The sequence below is a fragment of the Lepidothrix coronata genome, unplaced genomic scaffold (assembly GCF_001604755.1).
Source record: "Lepidothrix coronata isolate B3197 unplaced genomic scaffold, Lepidothrix_coronata-1.0 Scaffold55, whole genome shotgun sequence".
Lineage (NCBI taxonomy): Eukaryota > Metazoa > Chordata > Aves > Passeriformes > Pipridae > Lepidothrix > Lepidothrix coronata.
In genome coordinates this window covers 1,526,243-1,550,240 of record NW_016690235.1, presented here as the reverse complement: position 1 = coordinate 1,550,240, position 23,998 = coordinate 1,526,243, and the positions used below count along the sequence as shown (strand labels likewise).

The following is a 23,998-nucleotide window of genomic DNA, read 5'->3' as shown; positions in this document are numbered from 1 at the left end:
ACCATGCATCTGAGATATTTTTCATGTGCCAGTGGACTGTCATTTCTTTTCTAAAGGTTTATTTCAACTTCCACACTGCACACATACTAGTTCCCCAGGTACTTTACAAAGTCCAGTAAATATTCCTTTTGCAACACCATTGCAAAAACATTCTACCTGATTTCTCACCACACATGTAAAGATACATCATATTTAGAATAACTAGTACCATTAGGAAAAAAAAAGAGAAAATATACTTTTTCAATTTGAAAATACATGAATTTGAAAAAATAGTAATAGATTTTTTCACAATTTTTCCAATTTTACTTTTTTCATCTTTAGTTATTCTTCTAAATAACAGTTTATCTTTCTCCAAAAGGTTGATGTGTTTAAAAAATACATTACTAAAGTATGCTACTTTGCGTAATATAAATCAAAATGGTGCTCTCTTTTTTATCTGGTTTTGTTCTTGTCAAATGAATGAAAACAGCTTCAAGTTCATCAGAGAAGAACTTGCCACTCTGTTTTGTTCAGAACTGATATAACAGATTACTTGATGACAGAGATCTGTGATTCCTTGACTTCTGCTCCTCATGTCCATATAAATAGGTATTTCTAAAAGTCCTGTGTATTTCTATGCAAACATTTGTGCCACTGGAGTGGTTACCTACTCTGGTTATCATACTGAAAACATCATGAACCATACCACAGCTTTCATGCACTTCCATGCAAAACATGAAGGCCCAGCATCTTGCTATCCTGGAAAAGAATAGATCAAGGTTTTGCTAACGTTGCCTTGAGATTGAAGAAATGCTATACAAAGATATTTATACCAGTATGATTTGAGAGAGATTTTGGAGCTGTTGATGTTTTGTCATTCATTCATTGCACAGGAATGCTTGGTGTAAGTTAGCAAATATAATGAAATCACACCAGAACCCTGACTTTATGAGCCTAACCCTGAGGTTATGCGTCTAATTCCTTCCAGAGCCACCATAGAAACAAAATGTTGAATCAGGACTGTGTAGTTTGTTTCCTTTATGAGTCTTGCTCTTCCAATTCAGGTCCATCTTTGTGAAGATGAAATCTGTGAACCAGGTCAGGGCAGCCCTGGTACATCATGATTTGTCTGATTTTAAAAGTTAAGGAGCCCAGTGTGGTAGACTACTAGCTCATTTATGCAGTATTTATTAACATGTGAGAATGCATTAATCTGGTAGATGGAGTTGTCCATTTTGCAGGAAAACAACAAATATATATAAACTAATTAGTTGTATAAATAGTCCACTGATAGTGCACCAAATAGCCTTCTCTAAAACCCAAGCTGTATTTCTAATCCTGTGATTTTCCACCACTCTCAAATCATTGCTGGACAGTGTCCTTAATTTTACATAGTCTCAAAGACTAGGAAACAGATTCCACCAAGAAAATTTCTCCCCTTTCTATTATTGAAAATATAAAATATAGAATCTAACTATGGAGTTGAAGTAAAAGTAGTAACATACTAAGTGCCATGAATGTGGTCATTCTCTGTGAATAAATGCAACTGTATTTTCTTTATGGTACAAGAGCAAGTGGGCAGTGTTTAACATGCTATGGCAATATGGGTATATTTATTCCCTGTGTTGCAGGCTGTGTTACATCAGGTGTTTTCAGGGCAAAGAAAGTCTTTCTCTTTTTTTTTTTTTTAAAGGAAGCTGCAAATAAAAATCACAAGTGGTGGCACAATGCAAAAAGTAAAAAGGCAATTTTTTGCTATGGTATTTTGCACCTCGTCAAGAAACATTTTGTAAGTTTACTCTGCAACCAGAGTTTTAATTAAAACCCAGAATATTCCAAATTCTATCCTTGGTCTCCTTAGTGCAAATTCACAATAATCATTTATTGTCAATGAAGCTGCTGTAACATTTGCATTAAAATAAATGAGTTGTAGAGACCGACATGCTGGCCGGCTCTTTAAATTTCAAACAACCCACACAGTTCCACTGGGATCACAAGTGGATTGTGACAAAGTCTGTGCCTGTCTTTGTTTGTGGTGTCCAAGACGTTGGACTTTTTCATTCCCTCATGTCATCGGTCCTTAGGGTCATACAGAGCAGTGGCAGTCAGTGTTTGAGTGCCAGACCACTGGTGGGTCAGCCACAACTGTGCCTCATGAGGCTGTGATGTGCTCCACCAGCTGTGGGAGAGGCAGCTGTCTCCAGGAACACTAGGCACCACATGGTTCATTTGGTTTCAAAATGTCAGATGCTGCTCTTCAGGGATCACTTCCCTAAGCCCTGAGTCCTTTACTACTGACTCTGAGCAACACAGGTATGCAGAGGTCATTTTAAGTGAGAAAATATGGAAAATGAGAAAAGGCTTTGGATGACAGTAGGAGAGGGTTTGTCAAGTCTGAGGTTGCCACTGACTTTCAGTTTGAAGGCTTTACCAGCACTTAGGCATCCACCTACTCTAGAAAATCTTTTCGACTTACGTGGCCTAAGAGGTCATCCAGATCTGCTAGCCTCTGGATTTGTGAGCTAATTGGTTGCCTTGAAATGATATTATGCCAGAGTTTGAATATGTTGCTGAGGAGAGTTCTCCAGGAGTTTCTGGGAAGATGGTGATTGTTTTGCTTTCATCTTTGGTGTGTGGATGAAATAGAGGATTTGCAAAGTGGTCATCCTCACATGCCAGCAAAAAAGTACTGTCCTACAGTGTAGCTTTTTCTACCTCCTGGTGTTTCAAAACAAGATTTTTATAGTCAAAAGCCATGGAATACTTATACTGCATTTGAGCAAGCAAAACCATAACATATTTCCACATTGTAAGAAAGACAGAACTGGGATTAAAAGGTATGCTCAGTGCATCTTATCAAAATATTAGGGATAAGAACAAAAAGAATAGGGCAGAAAATAAAAGTGAAAGTAACTGTAATTATATCATTCAAATTTGCAATATGTTCTTACCATGTTCCTCCATCTTCTCATATTGACAGTCGGTGCTTTATTTTTGAAGATAACAAGCTGTTGCTTATGAAAAAGATAAAAAAGAATTAACTTCTTAGGTCAGAGAGACGGAAAAGAGAGTGTTATAGAGGATGAAGAAAAAATGAACAGTGCAGATTCTGGTGTCCTTTTTAAATAATCTCATAATGCTGTGGTCAGCTAGACTGAAGTGTAGAATAAGTTTGAAAATTACATTAACTGAAAGTTTAAAATGGTACCATGGGGTTTGCTTTTGAATCTTACAGCTACAAGCTTCACTGTGTAAACAAGCATTGCAGATTTGAGAAGAGTCATCCGTCATCATTGCAAAATGGAATATAAATTCCATTCTTCGTGCCTCAGAGTGCAAACTCCTTAGATTAAGAAATTAAGAAAGGTTCAGGTTAAGAAAACTGCCAGTGTGAGCAAGGTATCTCAAAGTGTTGCAAGGTATCTCAAAGTGTGTGCCTTGGCAATGTCTCTTAGAGTCCCTGCAGGGTCCCAAACCAAAAGGATATGTTCTGATAAGGAAACTGGTAGCCCTATCTTGATAAGACCATTTCTTTCATTCCTAAAAAGGTCTGATTTTTATTCTTGCCCAATCTTATGGGTCCCTGTGTGTGTGTGAGCTGGAGAAGTGATTTGGTCTGTGGTCAGCCATGCATTCTGAGCTCCATGAGGATCTCAAATTCCCGCAGCCTTTCAGAGAGCAGAGTCTCACCCAAATTCAGGCCTTTATTCTGTCCCGAAGCTTTAGATTCAGACTGTGTTCATCACTTAAGTCAGCCATGGCAGGTTTGACTCACTGCTTGTGACAGCATGGTATTTATTCCTCATGAAAATCACATTCAAGCCTGTGCTGAAACCGAGAGACTAGATTTGCTTTTTCTTTTTTCCTTCCCCTTTCCCTCCCTTGATGTTTTAAGACTTCCAGCTGCTCAGCTTTTCTTTTAAAAGAAGTGTGTTTGCCAACATTTCATTGAGGACTGGCCCATCCAATCTGAAGGTGCTGGGATGTCAGGGGAGAAAGCAAAAGTGCTGAAGAGCATAATTTCCAGTGCTTCAGTCCTCTGTGCTTGTTCCATGTTTCCCTATTCCATCTCTCACTCCTCTTTTCCCTCCCCATTGCAGACTCACATCTGTCCGCCCTCTGGCTCACCTCACCCGCTTGCCTCCCATCCAGGAGAAGTGATGATCTCATTTGGAACACACCAGTCAGTGTGCTGCACGGCCTCTGCTCACAGGACTTCACTGTCTGCAGTTTGTGTACCTGCAGGACCTAAAAATCCAACTTCATTTTCTGCTCTTTTCTTTTTTTCTTATTAAAGACTTACTCTGTCAGGTAAGTTTCTGTCACAAAGGTACTTCTGATCATGAAGAATAAATGTGTGCAGGTAAAACAGAACCTGACTATATGCAATATGATATTTGATCATTTATCCATATCTCTGCAGAAAGTCAGCTCTGTGGTGGACAAGTGACCCCATGCCTGGTAATAGCTGTCTCCTCCCTCAAGTTCTTGCTTTATCGAGGTATATACAATATTGTGCAGGGAGAAGGTTTGTGTGTATCTGCCTTACTTTTTTGAAATTATTTTTGCTTTTAATTCTCAATACAAAGTGTAGAAGTCTGTTCATTTATTTCATTGAATCTTTATTTAGTCTTCCTAAGCATGAATCTTACCCCTTATTGCTTTTCAAATATTGCATTTTAAAGACTATTCTTTTCTATGCTTAAATATAAGTCTGTAGCCTGTTTTTCACAACATGCACGGTGATTACTTTTGGACCCACACTTTTGGAACATAAAAACTTAGTACCAGCTCTTTACTGAACTAAATCTACATATTTGTTTCTAAGATGCAGTTGAGATAATGTATTTCTAAAAGATAATATATACCTAGAATCAGAGCTTTCTAGTCTGAGAAGTGCTATAACTCTTTCATTCTGGATTTGCTCTATGTACTTATCAATGGACAGAGAGATACCTAAACCTAATTGTGACAACCTTGACTTTTTTTTGTTGTTGGCTGATGGCAGTAGAATAAAAATTATGTAGCAACAAAAAGCAAGCATAAGCATGATGAGAACCTGATCACAGAGTCACTTTTTCTAGATATCCAGTATCAGAAAATATATCTAATATCTAACTCAAGTTCTAATTTTTATTTTACTTTTTTTCCTTAGCTGGTGGATGACTCTGGTCATTTCTGGATATGCAGCCTTTGGGGTGATTCTGTCAGTTCACTGGGCAAAACCCTGAGTCTTTGTGTGGGTGCATTGGAGAGCCAGCTAGCAGTGTTCAGGGTTCACATCGTCCTGAAAGTAGATCCTCTGAGAGCCATGCTGAAATGCAGGCCTGATTTCATCACGTGGATGAAGTGGACATACGGAGGATGTTCACCTTTTCTGGAAACCAGGTTTCTGACAGCAGATAGAAGTACTTTCCTGAGGTCCTGAGGTGGGAACTCTGTGACAGCCAGTCCCTGTCCTAAGCAGCCTATAATGAACAAGAATATTTGAAATTTAAGGGACTGAGATATAGAGATTGCATCCCAAACTTTTGTTTGTCTACATGACCCTACCAATGCAAACTTTAGTGCATTATCAGGATCTGGGGAGTCAGCAGGAAATTTTCAGATTCTCTGAAATTTTTGGTCAAGAGCCACCTTTTTTATGTGATTATGCCAAATTTAAGGGAAGACAGTGCTTCTCTCCCCTCCATGGCTCACACCTCAGCAGCTCCAAATCTCTAAAAACCTAGCCTCTGAGTATCCTAAAACTGCCTGCTGGCTCTTTGATGTGATGTATTTGTCTGAGAGCTTCTTTCCATTCTATATGATATGGTGAGGTACAAGGAGCATGAATTATTAGAAATGGCTGCTTGAGCAGTTTTGCTGTGTTCTCTTCATTTAATGTTCTTTTAATAAAGAATGGGAAAACAGTGAAATTGGTAAGAGTTCACAGAAATATTCTTCTATGTACAGAATGGAATTTCAACAGTCTTAGGAAACCAACTCTTACGCCAGTCTACAGAATTCCCTCCAACAGCCTTTTAGTAATTAGCCTGTTGAATTATGTCAGGTTTTTTTATCCTTTCATAATGTCATAGGATTTCCTGATAGAAGGATGGATCTGGTTTTGCTTTTTTCCACCCTCAATTGTGTTTACAGCTCAAATAAATAAAATCCAAGGCATTGTGACGCTTGTTTTCCCTGTAGCCTTTCTCAGAAAAATGTCTCTGTTGATAGAAGAGCTTGATTATTACTGCCCCACTCCCCCCCACCATGGTTGAAAACTTTCTGGAACAAACCTATTACAAAGGAAAACAAGTCCGATCAAAGCATTTTGAAGGAAATATTTTAAGTGAGAGTGATAACTCAAATGTCTCCTTGATCTTTTGACAAAATGATGTTTTATTCCTCTCTGTTACTCTTACAAGACATGGCTTTCCTTGTTGGCAGCTGTGGTCTTGGTGTTGGAGCGTGCCTTTGTGGAAAGGAGTTGTCTATTACATCTGGATTGCAATCATCCTGATCCCTTTTCTTCTCAAACCGTAAGTGAACTCCTGTGAACCATTTAATGTCTTCATTGTCTTCAAAAGTGGTCTTTTACTTGTGCCCTGCGTGTGTCCCACTGCAGGCTGGCTGTAACAGCAGGCGCTCAGTCACATCCTGAAAATACAAGAAGGTCAAGGGATGCTAATGTGACATTTAACAGTGCATGTTACTGACAAGTGACATTTTATTGGGGGAGATTTCATAAAGAGAGCAGTTTAACAAGAATCAGGAAGTGAACATACAGTTATAATTTAAAAAATTAGTACACTTCCCTTTTGTCATAGTTTTTTTCAGTAAGTAATTTCTGCAGACTTCAGTACTAGTTTATTTGTGGCAGTGGTGTACATAAAGGCAAAAGGAAACAAAAAATGCTCCATCTTTTATTGAAGAGTGCTGCAATTCTAAAATTTAGAATTAGTTTAATCTGGCAAGACAAGTATTTTACCTTCTGTTTTTAATCACAGTGTAAAATTAGTTTGATCAATAAGAGGGAAAGTGGTCAGGCAGTGATGTTACCTTATCTTTTAAACTGTGGCCTACTAGTCTTGAAAGATACTTATGTTTTCAGGATGAAACCTAATACAGCACTACTGGAGACTGTAAATTCATTACTTCAGTCCCAAGTCTGGTTTATATGATTGTTGAAATTACCTGGATTCTCTTTGTAGCTGTACCCATTTTCTTTTGTCATTTACTTATTCTGAGGTATAAGTGGAAGACATTTATGAATAAATGATCATTCATATCTCACTTTCAGGCTAAGATGACCTAATAAAGAGAGGGAAAAAAGAGGCTTTGTTAAATCTGTGCTTTAACAGGCTGATGTTCTTGCCTCTGCTTTTAAGCACCTCACTGAGGAAGGTTGATTTGCTGCTGTGTTTTTGAAGCATGGCATTCATCAAACCACACCATCCTAGCAGGCAGAGCAGCTACACTCCAGACATACATAGAGGTGGGGAATGGTAACAGCAGTAAAGATTACATCTGGTATGTTGTCAAAGGGGAAATCATCTCCCCTATCCCTTTAAAAGGACCTTACGCTTGTAAAATTCAACCACAGGCAAAAACACCAGGAAGATGCCAATTAAAAACACTGGATCCAATTTATTCAGCAGGCACATGTTTTCAGGAAGGATTAGGAAGGAAAAAGTGGAGAGGAAATGAGAAACACCCTTGTCAAGGTCAGATGTAAAGCAGAAGGGCATTGCTTGTTTCATATCAGAGCATGGGGGAGAATGGCAGGCCCTAGAAAATGATATCTAATCGTGCTCAAGTCCCGCAATCAGGAAGGGAAAGTAACAGTCAGAAAAATCTTCCTCATTAAAAAGTCAGCATAAGAGAACCCACAGATAGTACGTTATTAGAGGATTTTTGTTTGCTTCAGGGTTGGAGGTTTTTTTTATTTCTCTTAAAAGTTGGCAGCTCTTTGGAAAGACAGACATGCGCTACTTACAGTTGTATCTGAGTTTCTCTCTGTCCAACTTATACCTCTGTGTAGTGGACACAGAGAGTGGCTAACAAGGCCCATTCACTGGGGTTAAGCGAGATACAACCCAAGTGTAACTTCACTCATCCTTCTGAGAGTTCAACAATTCCTAAGTCTTTTACTGGGTTTCTGAATGGGGTGAACTTCACAGACTATGAGCTGAAAGGGATTTTGTGGTGCGAATTGATATTAGTGTATAATTAGGCTAACTGGTGCTAGCAAAAAAAACCCCCAAACTAATTAGTAAAGGGAAAGATTTGCTTTGTGATCAGTGGCTTTTACAATGAATAGTGGATCCTGTTCTCATTAGAGGGTAAGTGCAGACAAGCTGGGAAATGTGTGAATTTTACCCTACTGAAAAGCTCTATTCATGTGCATGGTAGGGTGAGAGAAAATTTTAAAAGTATTAGATATTTAATAACCCATGTCTCAACGTAGTGATAAATTGGAAAAAAATAAGTGGGAAGGTATATTAGGTATATTTATCTAACAAATGAAGGTAAACCCATTTAATGGGCATTTCAAGTAAGAGGGGTGCAGTAGACAAAGTTCTTTTTCTTAAATTAGGAGTTGGTAAACCTTATTTGCCTCATTTATCATCAGTTACACTACTACCTTTATTGTAGTTTGGCCAGCCTCAGCAGGTTTCAGGCCCTGCACAAATCTAAAAGTGGCTTGAAATCGCAAAGCTTACAACACTAATAGTATGTCCTGTGTGGGTTTATTTGGTTTTGGTTAGAACTACCGAACTGCAGATGGGTTGTGTTTTTCAGTATGAGCTTATGCAATAGAAGGCATATATACACGCATTACTTTCATACATAAAAGGAAAGACTGAAGATTTCATGTTACTGCTTTTGTCCACTTCCTCAGCTTTTGAGGAAGTGTACTAAACCTGCATTATAAACCCAACTGAAGACTGAGTTTTATACCTACATGATTTTCTGCGACAAAAAATGACATTGGAGTAATATTTCAATGATGCCCTTGTTTATGTCTGGTATTTTATACTTGTATAACATTTAGTTTACTTTTATAAGAACATAGATTTGCAACTGCTTTGTGCCAGGGAAAAAAAAAAATGATGCAGAGATTAGTAACATAAAAGTTTATTTCCCCTTTTGTTTCCCGAAGTTTTACCTTTTTTTCCTGCCTAAATCCTCAACTGTGAAATTAATTTAAAATGTTGGATGTCCTAAGGACACAGTAAAAAACTATGTGCCAGCCAAATAGCTATTCATTCCAAGTAATGTCAAACAAACCCATCTAGTCAGGTTTTGAGAGGCATATTTTTCTTTACATTTTTTTTATATGAGAGGTCTAAAAAGGTTTATGAGGCTTCAAAAATACTGTTTTTTAAAAGAAAAAGGTTGAGACACCTGTTTTTGACAATTCTTTTATAAAATGTACCTAACTATTTTTTAAATACTAACTAAAATCTTGCAGTTTCCAGGAAAAAAATTATAGCTATCCTTAACTAAATCCTGTTCAATGAAATAATTTGTATATTAAAGACACATGGTAAAGTTTAAGGAATAAAGAATAACAAATAGGAAAATTCAGAAAGAGTAAGTTTTTAATATTGGTATCAGAAGTAGTTTGAATGCTTTCTCAAAGAGAAGGTGACCATGTAGTAACCCTAGTTCTGTAAAGGGTCTTACATATATAAGTTCGAGCACTGCTGTGGAACCTCTACATGCAGGTTTTGAGAATGATACTACAGATCACTGCTTCACATCCAAACATGTCAGATAAAGAGGCTCATGCTGTCAGCCTTTCAGTGGACCATGTCACCTGTCCATGGGCTGATAGAAAAAGGCAATGACTCCACTATAGAGATCCCATTTCCAGTTTGGTCAACCTACACACATGCTAAAACCTTCATGCTTATCTCCGTGCACTGGAAAGTGTTTCAAAGAACTGGAGAAGCCAGGTCAAGTTAAAAAGAACAGTGTTGTCCAATTCCTGTCTTATTAGTTGGTATTGCGGAGGACTTAGCTGATTTCACCACTGACTGTTCCTACCACACTGAGTTAATCACAGAATCATAGAATATGCTGAGCTGGAAGGGATCATTGAGTCCAACTCTTAAATCCTGTGCAGGATCATCCCCAAGGTGACCAAGAGTATCATTCAAACAATTCTTGAACTCTATCAGGCTTGGTGCTGTGTCCGCTTCCCCAGGGAGCCTGTTCCAGTGCCCAACCATGCTCTGGGTGAAGAACTTCTTTCTAATATGCAACCTAAACCTCCACACAGCTTCAGACCACTCCCTCAGGTCCCGTCACTGGTCACCACAGAGAAGAGATCAGTGCCTTCCTCTCCTCCTTCCCTCACAAGGAAGTTGTAACTGCAGTGAGGTTTCCCCTCAGCCTCCTCTTCTCCAGGTTGAACAGACCAAGTGCCCTCAGCCGCTCCTCAAACGGTTTCCCCTCAAGGTCCTTCATCATCTCCATTGCCCTCCTTTGGATTCTCTCCAATAGCTTAATGTCTTTCTTATTTTGTGGTGCCCAAAACCACACACAATATTCAAGGTGAGGCCACCCCAGTGCAGAGCAGGACAATCCCCTCCTTGACTGCCTGGCGATACATTGCCTGATGCCCCCCAGGACAGGGTTGACCTTCCTGGCTGCCAGGGCACTGCTGACTCAGATTCAACTTGCCATCAACCAGGATTCCCAGGTCCCTTTCCATGGTACTGCTTTCCAGCATCTCATTCCCCAGTCTGTACAAACATCCAGGGTTGTCCCATCTCAGGTGCAGAATCTGGCATTTCCTCCTGTTGAATTTCATATGATTGGTGATTGCCCAGTCCTCTGATTTGTCCAGGTCTCTCTGCAGTATCTCCCTGCCTTTAAGGGCATCAACATCTCCTCCCAGTTTTGTGTCATCTGCAAACTTGCTTAGTATCCTTTCCAGTCCTGCATCCAAGTCATTTATGAAGATGTTGAAGAGCACAGGGACCCATATGGAGCCCTGTGGAACCCCATTAGTGAGAGGTCACCAGTCTGATGTCACCCTACTCACTATCACCCTCTGTGCTTGACCCATGAGCCAATTGCTCACCCAGTTGTGTTTATCCAGCTGGGGACTGGACATTTTGTCCAGAAGCATCCTGTGAGAGACAGTATTGAAAACTTTACTGAAATCCAAAAAGATTACATCAGCTTGCTTCCCTTGATCAACTGGGTGGGTTTCCTTGTCATAAAAAGAAATCAGGTTTGATAAGCAGGACTTTCCTCTTATGAAGCCTTGCCAGCTCTGATTAATGACTGCGTTGTCTTTAAGGTGTTTTCCAATACCTTCCAGAATAATATTCTCCATCACTTTGCCAGGCATTGAAGTGAGAATAACAGGCCTTGAGTTTCTGGGGTCCTCATTCTTGTCCTTCTTGAAAATCAGGACAACGTTTATCAGGTTCCAGTCAGATGGGACCTCTCCAGATTCCCAAGACCACTCAAAAATCATTGAGAAAGGTTTTGTGATGACATCAGCCAACTCTCAGAGGATTCTGGGATTAATCCCATTAGGTCCCATAGATTTGTAGGGATACAGCTGGAGCAGTAGATCCTGCACAGTTTCTGGGAGTTATTCTCAGTCATGGTTGTGCAGCTCAGGGCACTGAGACCTCCTTGGTCCATCACCTGTGTTGAAGACAGAGGCAAAGAAAGCATTAAGCACCTCTGCCTTGTCTCTGTCTCTGTTTGTGTGGGGATCATCCTCATCCTGGAACGGGCTGATGTTATTTTTACACTGCCTACTGCCATTAATATATTTGAGAAAACTCTTTGTATTGTCCTCCACATTTCTGGCACCTTCAAATCCAGCTTAGCTTTGGCCGCATGAATTTTCTCCCAACAGCAGCAAGCAGCACCTCTGTATTCCTCCCATGTCACTAGATCTTGCTTCCACTGGGCATACACCTTCCTTTTTTGCCTTAAGACCCATTATACGAAATGATAGTTTTCTTCAAAATCTCTATTAACTTCACCTGATGGAGTTCTGCTGCAAAGTACAGGTAAATAAATTGAGTACAAAACATTTCCTAAGACATATTTTACTCATTAGTTTATATGGTATAGAAGAAAAATACAATCTAAACAAACTAAAATCTGTTGACTTGGCTTCGTACTTTTGCTTAGAGAGGAAAAATTTCTAAAAACTAAGTTGACACTGTTTTATGATTTGATCTTTAACAGCTACCCCTCCATATGGAAAAGCTTTAGAATTCATCTGGAAAATTTAACCCTTTTTTAAGACCTTTAAAAATTTAGCAGAAAACTTGCTATTGTTAATAATTTTACACAGAAAATTTTAAAAGTAAGTGAAAAGGTTGTTCCTAAATTCTAGTATTTAGTATTTGGACAGGCTATTATTGTAAATAGCACAGCTACTTCAAAATTAACAGAGAGATCTGGATTTACACCATGTAATAATATGACCTGAAAAGATTTGAAAATGGCTAATATCTATAGAATTCCACTAGTTTCATCCCTCTCAAATGCTAATAAGGTTGTCCCAAATGCTGACTTGCTTATTTCACAATTTGATTGTGTATCCACAGGCCACTTTGCACAGAGCTTCTTTTATAGTTCTGTTTCTGAAGGAAATAAGACTTTTGCAGTTGCATTGTCTGTCTATTTTGAAAGAAGATGAAAGGGGAAAGGCAGAAAATTATTGCTTGAGCTTGGAGACTGATTTCAGCCAAACTTGGGAGAGGATGGAGGGGCATGCAGCCTTAGGGGAGCTGACAGCAAACGGCAGAGCTGCCCCAGCGAGATGGGCCGGTGGGTACCGAGCCCTTGGCAGCAGCTGCGGTTGGTGCTGAGCACATGTGCAGAGCTCAGCCACACAGTGCCCACAGTGCTCCAACTCAGACAAAGTGCAGGCTGTCCCCAGTGCTACAAAGGATGTCATATGGAGTGCCAGGGGTGAAGGGACTTCAGGGAATGAAAAAGCGGCAAAGTAGGATTTATCAGTTTCTGCTGCTAATGGAACGCCTGGCACCTTTTTTGTTCTTGTGTATATTCATTTAATTTCTTTTTACTTTGAGAATATCTAAGCATTTCTGATAAGTACTGAATATGATTTGCTCCTATCCCATATGGATGCCATAACCTCGTATTACTTCTTTTGAAAATCAAGGCAGAACCAAGATAAACAAAAATTATTCCAATATATTTGATCTTCTATTGTTTAATATACAAGCCACAGATTTTTTACTTTGGTCCACCAGGAAAAAAAATGGAAAAAAATTTGGAACAAGAGGAAACCTTTGGCAATCTTTCAGATCAGAATGAAATTCATCCCTGGATGGATTACAGCCCTTCCCAGCTTTTGTTAGTTTACACTGATTTGTTTTGAGTGTTCTATTTTCTTAAATGTTTTCAAGCCATTTCATCATTCTCTATTTGCACTTTACTCCAGTTGCTCCTAAATCTGTTCCAATCAAGTCAAGTATATACATCCAAAGAAAACACATTTTTAAGAGTGAATATGGCAATGATCCTCTTTACATACATACTTCAGTTTTCCCACACAAGTAGTCCCACTGAGTTTCAGACTTTTTCAAAATAAAGTGTCTTGTACAACTCTTTGCATATTAGAGTCAAGAAAAAGGTGGACTCTGGACTCAAACACCTATCCTGTGCTGTTTTCTTCAATCTGCAAACATAAAAATACCAGCTACTTATCATACCTGATATTAGCAACATGAAAATTGTTAGCATTATTCTAATGCTTAAAAACAGGGATTCAACACTGCACATGAAAGCACAGGGAAAGGGGACAGCCTGAAGTGGGCAAGAGAAACAAGGAGAACAGAATGACTGAGTGGCAGATGCTGAAAAGAGAAAGAAATTTGGGGTTCCTTTTATTCTAAAAAAAATGATAAATAAAAGAGAAAGTTGGTAGAAAGTTTGTTCATCTTGCAAGACTGATTTCTGAAAACCTAAATCAGAGTCAGATCAGGTGGGAATATAACACTTTATTTATACACTTAGATGTAAATTTTACAAATTAGTGATCTTCTTTAGCCATGTAAGGTGATGTAGGAAGCATCAAAAGCTATTTGCACAGTGACTAGCAGCAGAAGTACTTTTTTTTCTCAGATATTTGTTTGTTAGTTTAAAGGAAAAAAAGTAAAAAAGAAAGATACAAGTTTTGGGGGAGCTGCAATACAATTTCTCATTGTACTTGAATATTAACCAAATCCAGTCAAAGTCATATTGGACAGTGATGTAGAAAAAGGCATTGTATTTATATGAAATAGAAAACCAAAGGTTTTTTATGCGTCCATCACTACTTTTCTGTAATAGAGTTCTATCTTCAGTTTTGGGATTTCTTTTATTACTTTTCTCTCCTGAAAAGTGAAGTCAGGAGTCCTCAGATAATGACACCCTGCACCCATTTTACCCCTTTATCTGAGAGCACAAAGTAATACAATCTGGAACAGCTTTTCTACTCTTTCATGAAGAAAACCCACTTATTTTCCATTGGAACCTACTCCCTTCCTTTTTTCCTTTTGAGGGCAGACCACAGGCTATTTTTTCTTCAGTACCACAGTTGTGACATCTGGATTTTGTGGATAATTCCTACTGGTTGGTTTAAAAGCAATCTCAAAGTCAAAATGGTTTGTTCAAAAGAGGGTGGAGAATGTTTTACAGTGTCTTTTTCAGGTAGAGTTATACTTCCCTGTTGCTAAACTTCAGCCTTACTGCTGTTCTTGGTATCATCTTATGAATGCAAAAAGCTTAGTTTGGGCTTCTTTTAAGTGAATATTATGTTTTTTAAAGGTTGATTCAAAAAATAATGGGAATCCTTTCATGTCATAAAGAGATCATCTCGATTTTTGTCAAATCATGTCTCACACTGAAAATGCATGATAAGCTGAAGTCCTTCTTGATATTTGTTATCTGTGCTGAATAAAGACACTTAACTAAATAAGAAAATCCATAAAAGGAACCTTCTTTCACAGAGGAGTGGGAGGACTCCCAGGACAAAGATAGAATACAATTCTGACAACCTACATTTTCAGTTCTTTTAGGGGCACTTTTACTCAACCTTTGCAGAAAAAAATTCCAAACCTGCCACTAGTTAGATTTGCCTAGTAATAAGCACTGAACTTTTCAAAGAAATAATGCATGTACACAGTTCAAGTTTTACGCCAATTTCCAGATATACTTCCGTGTCCTTCAGCAGTCCAAGATGAGTTTTTCATGAGACATCTACCAAATCACAACAGCGGAGAGATGGAGAAGAAAGAGGAAAAACAAAAACCTTGGGATCACCTACATGAAGTTATCAGGTCAGCTGGGGTACCTCAGCAGTAATGTTTGTGGTTACTAATCAGTAAAACACATATTTGTATTTCACTTTTCTTGCAATTTGATAATTTCACAGACATAAGAAAACTGAAGTGCTTTTTCCAGGAAAGCAGAGGGCACTACAGCTAACCTGCTTTTTTATTTGAGTGTGAGGAGAGAGCCCATATTGGTGTAACATGCACCAAGAAACAAAAAATATAAGTAGACATTAAGAATTATATTAACTGGAGTGAATATTGCTGTAACCATCCTTACATACGCAACCTTTCTTCCAGCTGTCTGTTAAAATCCGATTAATTTATTAAAGGGTTTAAGACTTTCCATGTTTATTGGGTCAAAGTCAATTTGGTGTGTTAAGAAACGTAAGAATATAAGGGAGCTATTTATATGAATAAGCCCTAGAAATGGATCAATATTTTGTGATGAACTCTCACAGTTTCAGTGAAATATAGTGTAAAGTGGGATACAGGTCAGGAAAGTACTTCAGTCTGTCATGTCTGAAGTGTACACTGACAAAGGTATGATTTCCGTAACACAGGAGCAAGGTCAGCAAAGCAATTTCAATATACATTGTCCTCACCTTAGCAGTGCTTACCTACAGACATTCAGATGGAAAGTATTCAGTGCTGATCCTTTGGAGTTAGTAAGAGAGAAAGTTCCCTTTAAGAAGAAGTGATTAGATTTCTGCTTCCCTGGGTTTCATGATGCCAGAGAAGTAGAAAAAGCCATGTGACTATGGGCCAATTTCCAGTGCTTTCACATTAAGGAAATTATTTTCTGAGCTGTAAGGGATATCATTCTTTTTTTTTCTGCTTGTGATGCCTGTTTCATGGAAGACTACAACTCCTGACACTCTCCAGCTGTAGACTCTGGAAAATGTGTGGCATTACAGGACCTTCGAAAAGTGGTAATTTTTTAGTAAAAAGTTAAAACAGAGAGAAAAAGAAACTAACCATCCTTGCTAAAAGAATAATATTCTCAAAAAGATGCTTGAGTGTCTGTTGGTGAGGAGAGGAGAGCAGAGATCAGATTTGATTTATTAGGAAGACAAGTTGAAAATCTTAACCTTACAGTGAAATTTCAAGAATGTATTTTTCTGTGTGTCATCTAGTCTGTATGTCACCTTGTCTGTGTTACAGTTTAAAGGTATAATACCTCAGTAGCCTGGATTTCTTCCTAGGTTAAATTCACACTGGCAGGTGAATACAAAAATCCTTTGCATAAGGCTTGGATAATGTCTGTGTCCTGCTTAAACATTACCAGGTTTCTGACTTTGAGCTGAATTTAAACCTTCTCTCTGTCTCATGCTGACTGTGCAGACCTGTGTTACATACAAAAACTGGAGCACACTTTAAAAATAGAGCTGTTTGGTCACTTAATAATGTAGATTTAGGATTAGTTAAAACCAGTTCAACAAGTCATTTTCCGGCTGTGGGAAAAAGCAACAACAACAAAATCAAAACCAAACTGAACCAAAAAAGCTGGCTATTTTGTTTTCTAATATATATATTTATATATATATAAAAATATGTGGTGGTTAAGCTTTCAGAGATGGTCCTTAAATGATAAGGATGTTTTCTCTTTACATATGTGTCTATAAATGTACCTTTTAACAATGGAAAGAAAGAAAGAAAGAAAAGAGTACATCTTTTCAGTCAACAGAAATGACAAAGTGTTTAAATAAGGGCAGGATTTGACATGACTAGAGAGGTAACCGAAAACAGTGTTTCTCCAAACAACAAGTGTTGCAAAACAGCTGTCAAAAATTCCAGATGTTTAGTCCTTCCCTCACCAACTTTAGTACAGCCTGATATGTAAACAATACAGTACACTCTCTACAGAAATAAAATAGGTGAGGAAGGTCCAAGTGTGTGGCTGAAGAGCTTTGTCAGGATAGGAGAGGGATGGATGGGAACACCCTCCCCAAAGTTCCCATTCCTTTCCCCTTTTCTCTCTCTCTGCCTGCCAATTTGTATTTCATAACATGATGAGTTACAGAAGGTTGTGAACCAGCACGACATGACCTTACCTTATACCCCTGTGAGAAGGCTGAATGCAAAGGCTGTGAGCCTAATTCCCCCAGTACAGTGTGGGTCATAACCTGTTATTGTTGTTTGGTTGTAGTGGTGCCAGAACAGACATTTTTCTTGTCTGGATTCCAGTAATATATCTCACAGCTTGCTTTTTTTCTCATTACTTGGCTAGTCTGTCTTCTCAGCTTACATTTTCCGCAGTTCTGTCGGTCCCTGCATTGGCTACTAGACTGTTGAAATCTGTTGCAATCATTTCCCTCATGATGATGTGGGAGAATATAACCCTGTGGCTGGGGAATTAATGTGTATGAATAGTAGAGGGAAAGAATTACACATGCTTTGTGCAAAGAGGACCATTGGCTCACACACTGTTGCTATTTCTCCAGAACTTTCCCCTTGCTGTCCCTGCACAGTCCTAAAAAAAAAAAAAAAAAAAAAAAGAAAGGACAGAGTTTTCCAGGATTCTTTCCTGGTGAAATCGCCCTGATCCTAAATGAGAAAGTGGGAGTGCGGGACAGCAACTCCGTGTGTAGACTGATCAGATGGGAGGGCCCATTCCTGCTTTGTTGCTGTGATGGTTTCAGTCTAGGCCTTCCTGGAAACCAGCTTGTAACCAGGAAGGAACCATGACAGTTGCTGTGGTAGACTGGTAGACTTACACCCATTCTGGCCCTTCTCACAGTCTGGGTTTGCTTCTGTAGAGAAGCTGAAACAGAGTAAATGTTGGTATATTTTAATATGTGATTACACATCTTTTAAACTACTTTGTATGATATTCAGTTCATGATGCCAGGAACAGATGCAGTGAAAGGATGTCTTAACAATTACTCTCTCTTTAGACTTAGATATCCCTATCCCCATGTTTTTGTGCTATGCATTACGATCAGTAGGTGTTTGTCCATGATGTCAAACAGTCTTAATCTTGTTGAAAAGGAGGAAAGGACTGGGTTGCTTTTAAAAAAGCTGTCACTTAGTGACAGTTGCAGAGTGTAAGAAAAATTCACAATGACTAAGTTTGGTCAAGTCATACCAGATACACAGATCTCATTCAAAGTCCTCTCTGTAGATATCTACTGCACCTCAGTTGTAGGTATGGCATGAAGTACAGAAGATTGCCTGTTTCATGTGTCTTCAAAAAGACAAAAGTGAAGTCACATCTTGAAATACGGCTTGATTTAATTTTGAACAATGTCCTTTGCTTTTGGGATAGCAGTCAAAGTTGCCAGTAGCTGATGACAGATCAGTTTATTTCTTTATATCTCATCTACTCCTCACAAATACTTTAAATATTTTACCTGTGCACAAAAGACTGAACAGTAAGTCAGATATACTGCAGGGATTCGGTGTTGAGACTAGTTTTTACAGCAATTGTGATTGCTTCAGCCAGCTCTTTCAGATCCTGGAGACTTAAGCGGTGACATGTCAAGCTGGAAGCCCAGCAGTGCCTGGATGCAGCACCAGCTGCACCAACTCTCAGGGATAAGAGGAGATCTTAATGAAAGTAGCTGTTCTGTAGTAGCCTCGGGAAACTCCAAGGGAGATAGAACAGAGAGTTTGTCAATGCAGAGAACAGAATTGTGCCATGGGGCTCCCTGAAAGTGTCTGGTGAAGGAAGAAGAAGAAGAAAAGAGATTGTGGGGAGAATGAGACCATTGCTTATCTCCCCTCAGAGCAGCATCATGTTTGTAGTCAATACATTTGTGCAGTAGCCCATCTGTGCACTCAAATCTATGAGACAAGTGCCAGATTCTCAAAGGAAAACATAAAAATTCAGCCTGTATAGTTATACTATCACAAACTGAATAGGTAATTGAACAGTTTAGGACTCCCTCCCTGCATATTTTCTGTCTCAATTTGAAGATAGAAATCTCAGTTAAGGAAAAAAATTTAAGAGGTTTTACCGGAGCCTGAAAATGACATTATTTATGGATAAGAAATATTTAAATTGATGTGATAGACACTGTGTTGAAGATTCTGGCCTTGATACTTATTTCTGGGAAATAGAGAAAAATAAAGAGGTCAAACAGTATAATGTCCAATTCTTTTTATAAATGATTTTTGAGATGTTTAAGGGAAGCGTTATATGAACACAAAGCTCCACTCCAGGAAAGTTAAAAGTGTAGATAAACATGACACACAGTTAGCTAGATGTAGATGCCCAATGGAGAAGCAATTTTTTTAAGAATAAAATAATCACTAGTAGAACTCAGAGGAGAAAAACAGGCATCCTAGCTGCCTTAGGTAAGAAATAACAGCAACTCACCTGCTCAAAGTCAAAATTCCATAGTTTCATCTTGTTTTTGTCACATTGTTGTAAAGGTCTGGAAAACTATGTTGATAATTTTAAAACAGTTTAAAGAAGGCCAATGAGAACAAGCCTGTCTGTGGGTCTCACTTGGTATCACACCTCACAAAGAGGATTAGAGTGCAGCGTTATTCTTAGACACACAGGTAGAGGTTACCTTGTGCGCAACTAACCTGGGCATTTGACATACTTCCCTATTTCATGATCCAGGGAGATGATAGTCAGCAGGGGATGGCCAACAGATCTGGGATTATCTTGCAGAACCTTAAAGTTTCTTTGCAGTATATGAAATTTTGGTGCTTGATACCAGTATATCTTCCCTGTTGCAGAATTCTTTCCTTTGTGTGTAGGATGTCATTGGCCAGTGTTTCCTCTCATCTTCCTCTCAACACTTCTATGTTTTTCCTCCCTCCAAATGTATTATGTAACTTTTGCTTTATTTCTCCTTGTGTATATGTCTTCAAGTGTAATCAAAAGCTAACTAGGAGTTCAGGCCTGCTGTTTCAATTGGCTGTGTTGATGCCCATTCATAACTTCCAGTCTGCTTGGATCATGTGTTTTCTTCCCCCCGTTTGATGCAGACAGACTTTCTCTTCTGTATTGAAGAGGAGGAATTGAAAAGGGTTTTTCCAGGAAGGAGAATTAGAGGAACAAGATCATTCTTCTAGTTGGTACTCCTTATTTCCTCATTTCTGTGTCTGTGTGACTGCTTTTAGCAGTTGCATAGAACTGAAGAGATACAGTTTCATCTAAGTTTCCACACCTTCTTTCATCAAGGGGTCAGGGGCCTGGGGGAAATCAAAGGCTAATAGCAGGAACATTTTCGAAGCTTCACATTCATTAGGGACAGCTGGTGAAGTAAGAGAGGCAAACAGGGGAAGGCAATGTTTATTGAGGGCTTCTATCCCAGTACTGAAAAATAAATATGGCTCATTCCTTTGCTATGGAACATGCTCATTAAAACAGATTTATTATTCCTTGTGGACAGATACTTTGCCTTGCTGTGCTTACTTCAGAGAAGTTGCAATGATTTATGCTTATAGAGATTTGCCCCACAAAATAGAAGAATCAAATAATACTATCTCATTGTACTCCTTGCATTCATAGACCATAAGACTGCAGCCAGTTTTTCAGACATAGAAGGCATTTCAATGTGTAGACAAACTCAATTCAAGCCTCACAGTAAATATTTTATGCTAAATAAGAGGGTTGCTGCTACAGGTGCTTAGAACAAAGAATAAATAAAAGTTTGCAATCCATGTTGTGTGGACTAAAGTCTGTGAAATATTATACTATTAGGGAGAGATTTGCCTGCTTTGATTCATTAATTTCCCTTTAAGGTGCTTCATTTCCCCTTCCAGTCATCTGTCAGTTATTTTTTTTCCACAACACCCCTTGAAGTGTGGAAGTGCTTCAGCTCCAGGTCTGGTTCTTGCCCTCTCTTCTCCTCTGTCTGTGACCTTAGGACTTCAACACTATTTTCTTTCCTGAGTCAGGAAGAAGGGGGCAGCTGGCTAGGACCTTGCACTCATCTCTGTTTTTCCACCTACAATATGTTTGCTTTTCTTTTCCATCTGCAGTTTTATCTTGCCCCCTTCAGTCACTCATTATTTGGCATGTATATTGTGGGCTCAGTTCTCCGCTTACTTAGCATATGCACAACTTCATTGACTTCAGAGGGTTTATGGTTTTAACAGAGAATACAGCTTGATTCAGTTCTGGTGCTTGCAAACACATGTTCTACCAACCTAAGTGGGAATGAGTTGTCAGAGGTCATGAAAATCCTGTAGAAATATAAGAAGTTTGCTGATGTCAAGTTAAAATGATTTAAAAAGAAAGAGGAAAAAATTCCCAGTAGAATCAGACTGGACATATCTGTCAGCATGATTGTTGGAAGGCAGAAGGGAAGGTTGAACAGCTGCAATCCTCTTCCTTTGCATTGTAATCGGGTGGTGACAGTGTAGTTATTTTATCACTTTTCTTGTTATATACTTTTTCCTTATCTTCCTGTAGCTGAATTCAGATTCCTGCTTTGCAAGACTAACAGTTAGGCCAGATGAAATCTAGGTGTGGTATATGGATAATGTCAGGGCTGTCTAAAATGAAAAAGAAGAGTGTTGGATGTGTGTTGGATTGAATTTCTTTATTTGGTACACTAGCTGAGAGGCAGATAGGGCAAGTGAATAGGAGACTGACATTCATCAGTTTCCATCTGCAGATACATAGATGTAGTTCTGCTAATTGAGAATAATTTCTCCACCAAATGGAAGATAGAATGGTAGATTAAGATGTCTGTAAATACACTGCAATTTCAAACAGTTTTCCATCATGTACTGTTTTGGGACACAAGCACTTACATTCCTGCAGAAGTCCATCCTGCAAGTTGCAAAGCACTCTGACCCTAGTCCAGTAAAGCACTTAAACATATGCTTAGCTCGGATATGTTGATCTTACTGTGTTTTCTTGCATGCTTAATACAAAGCACATGTTTAATAGCTTTGCTGGAGCGGGATCAGGATGCTTTGCAGCTTGCACAATGGGATCCATCACTCACACAGATAATCAAGTGTTTGAAAGTCTTCATTAATTAGCAACTAGTGATTTACTGTAACAGCTAATAGCTATTGTTTCTCTTGAAACTAAGAAAAAGAAATACATTTTTTAACACAACCCTCTTTGTAAGGTCACTTATTTTTTGCTCCAGCTTGTCAAACCGTCCAAACCTTAGATATTAGAAAAAGGTTCTTCATTCAGAAGGTGGTTGGGCACTGGAAGACACTCCCCAGGGAAGTGGTTGCAGCACCCAGCTGACAGAGTTCAAGAAGTGTTTGGATGATACTCTTGGGTACACAGTGTGACTCTTGGGGATGGTTCTGTGCAGGGTCAGGAGTTGGACTCGAGGATCCTTGTTGGTCCCTTCCAACTCTGTCTAAAAAAAACAACCTCTGTCTAAAAAAGATAACATTAGCCATTGGCATAGCAGGGCCATGAAGCAGACCCCTGCCTGGACAGCAAACAGGGTAATTTTTGCTGTGGGTTGTAGGGGCTGACCTGTCTTTAATTTACTTTTGGAATTGTCCACAGACTGCTTTGTGGTTTACAATCCAGTATTCAGATGGTATTCCCAGACCATATAAGAGTTATTAATGTAAAGATAGCAAGGATCTGCAGGGGAGCCTCACTGAGTGTAACTGAGCTGTGTTTCCCTACGTGTCACTCTCCTGCCTTTGCCCACAAGCATGCACACATGCATAATTAGGCATCTCATTACATAGGATCCTCTTTGCTTAACAAGGGAAAGGGGATGTGTGCATCTAGCTGAGATCAACACAGCTAAACAAGTTGGCCCACTGGCATATGTTTTGTGACATGTTAGATGACATGCTGCCATGATGGTTGCTCTACTCCTTAGTCAGATGCACTGCTAAATGAAGGAAGACGTCATAGAAATTTCTGACCATCTTAAAGTGAGAGTAACCATTATTTAGTAATTATGAACTGAAGCCCTGGCTTTAATCTTCTGCTAAATTACCCTTTTCCCATATAAGCTAGTTTACTTGACTCTTCATTTCATAACATAGATATGGCTTGGCCATATTTATTTCTGTGATTGAGCAGCTTCTACCATCACACCATACCTGCTTACTGCTCTGATCATTCATTACCTCGAATTTTCCAGGTCTTTTTCATGACATTCACAAAGTCCTTGGCTGACCACCTGAAACTGACATTGACTAGACATGGATTAGTTCAACAGAAGTTCCGGATTGCCATGGTAGCTCAAACATTCAACTACTCATGTACATATTTAATTATATTAGTACATTTTCTCTATATATAACCTTGTAGAGAACAAACAAAAGTCATTCTGGATCAGCAAGCATAGAAGCGGAGAACTGCAAAAGCAAGCTTTTTTTCCTGCAGTTAAAATATGTGTTGAAAACTGAAATCTACATGCTTTTTAGTTTTGGGTCTGTACCTATGTAAGAACCCATTGTACTCTGGCGTCAGATTACAGGGAGGATACCATCCCAGCTAAATACCAGGCTCCCTGACCAGGTCTGGAGATCTATGCTGCATTTTGGATTTGCTATGTAACTTAGGAGAGAGAGTTTTATTTAGTCACCGCCACAGCGTTTGATTCAGCTTGCTTAGCTTCCACAGAAGCCTTTAGCCTTGGCTGAAGCTTTGGGAGAAAAGTGAGCTGCTGTTTACCTAAAGAATTTTGTGTGACCAGATAACCTTGCTCACTGACAAAACCATTTGCCTCTGTCCTGATGGAAGCTGTTTCAGTTTCAGTTGTGACAATTGCTTCATATTATGTGCCAGATAAGGATCGTGA

General features: G+C 38.9%; 1 long non-coding RNA gene across 1 annotated transcript; it reads left to right on the top strand.

Moving 5' to 3' along the window:
- The first annotated feature begins 4,206 nt into the window (after nt 1–4,206).
- LOC108498088 lies at nt 4,207–15,294 on the top strand. The gene is made up of 4 exons (XR_001875059.1): nt 4,207–4,290; nt 4,403–4,480; nt 6,412–6,503; nt 15,170–15,294. It is a non-coding gene; the product is annotated as an uncharacterized LOC108498088 (long non-coding RNA).
- Nucleotides 15,295–23,998: the final 8,704 nt, after the last annotated feature.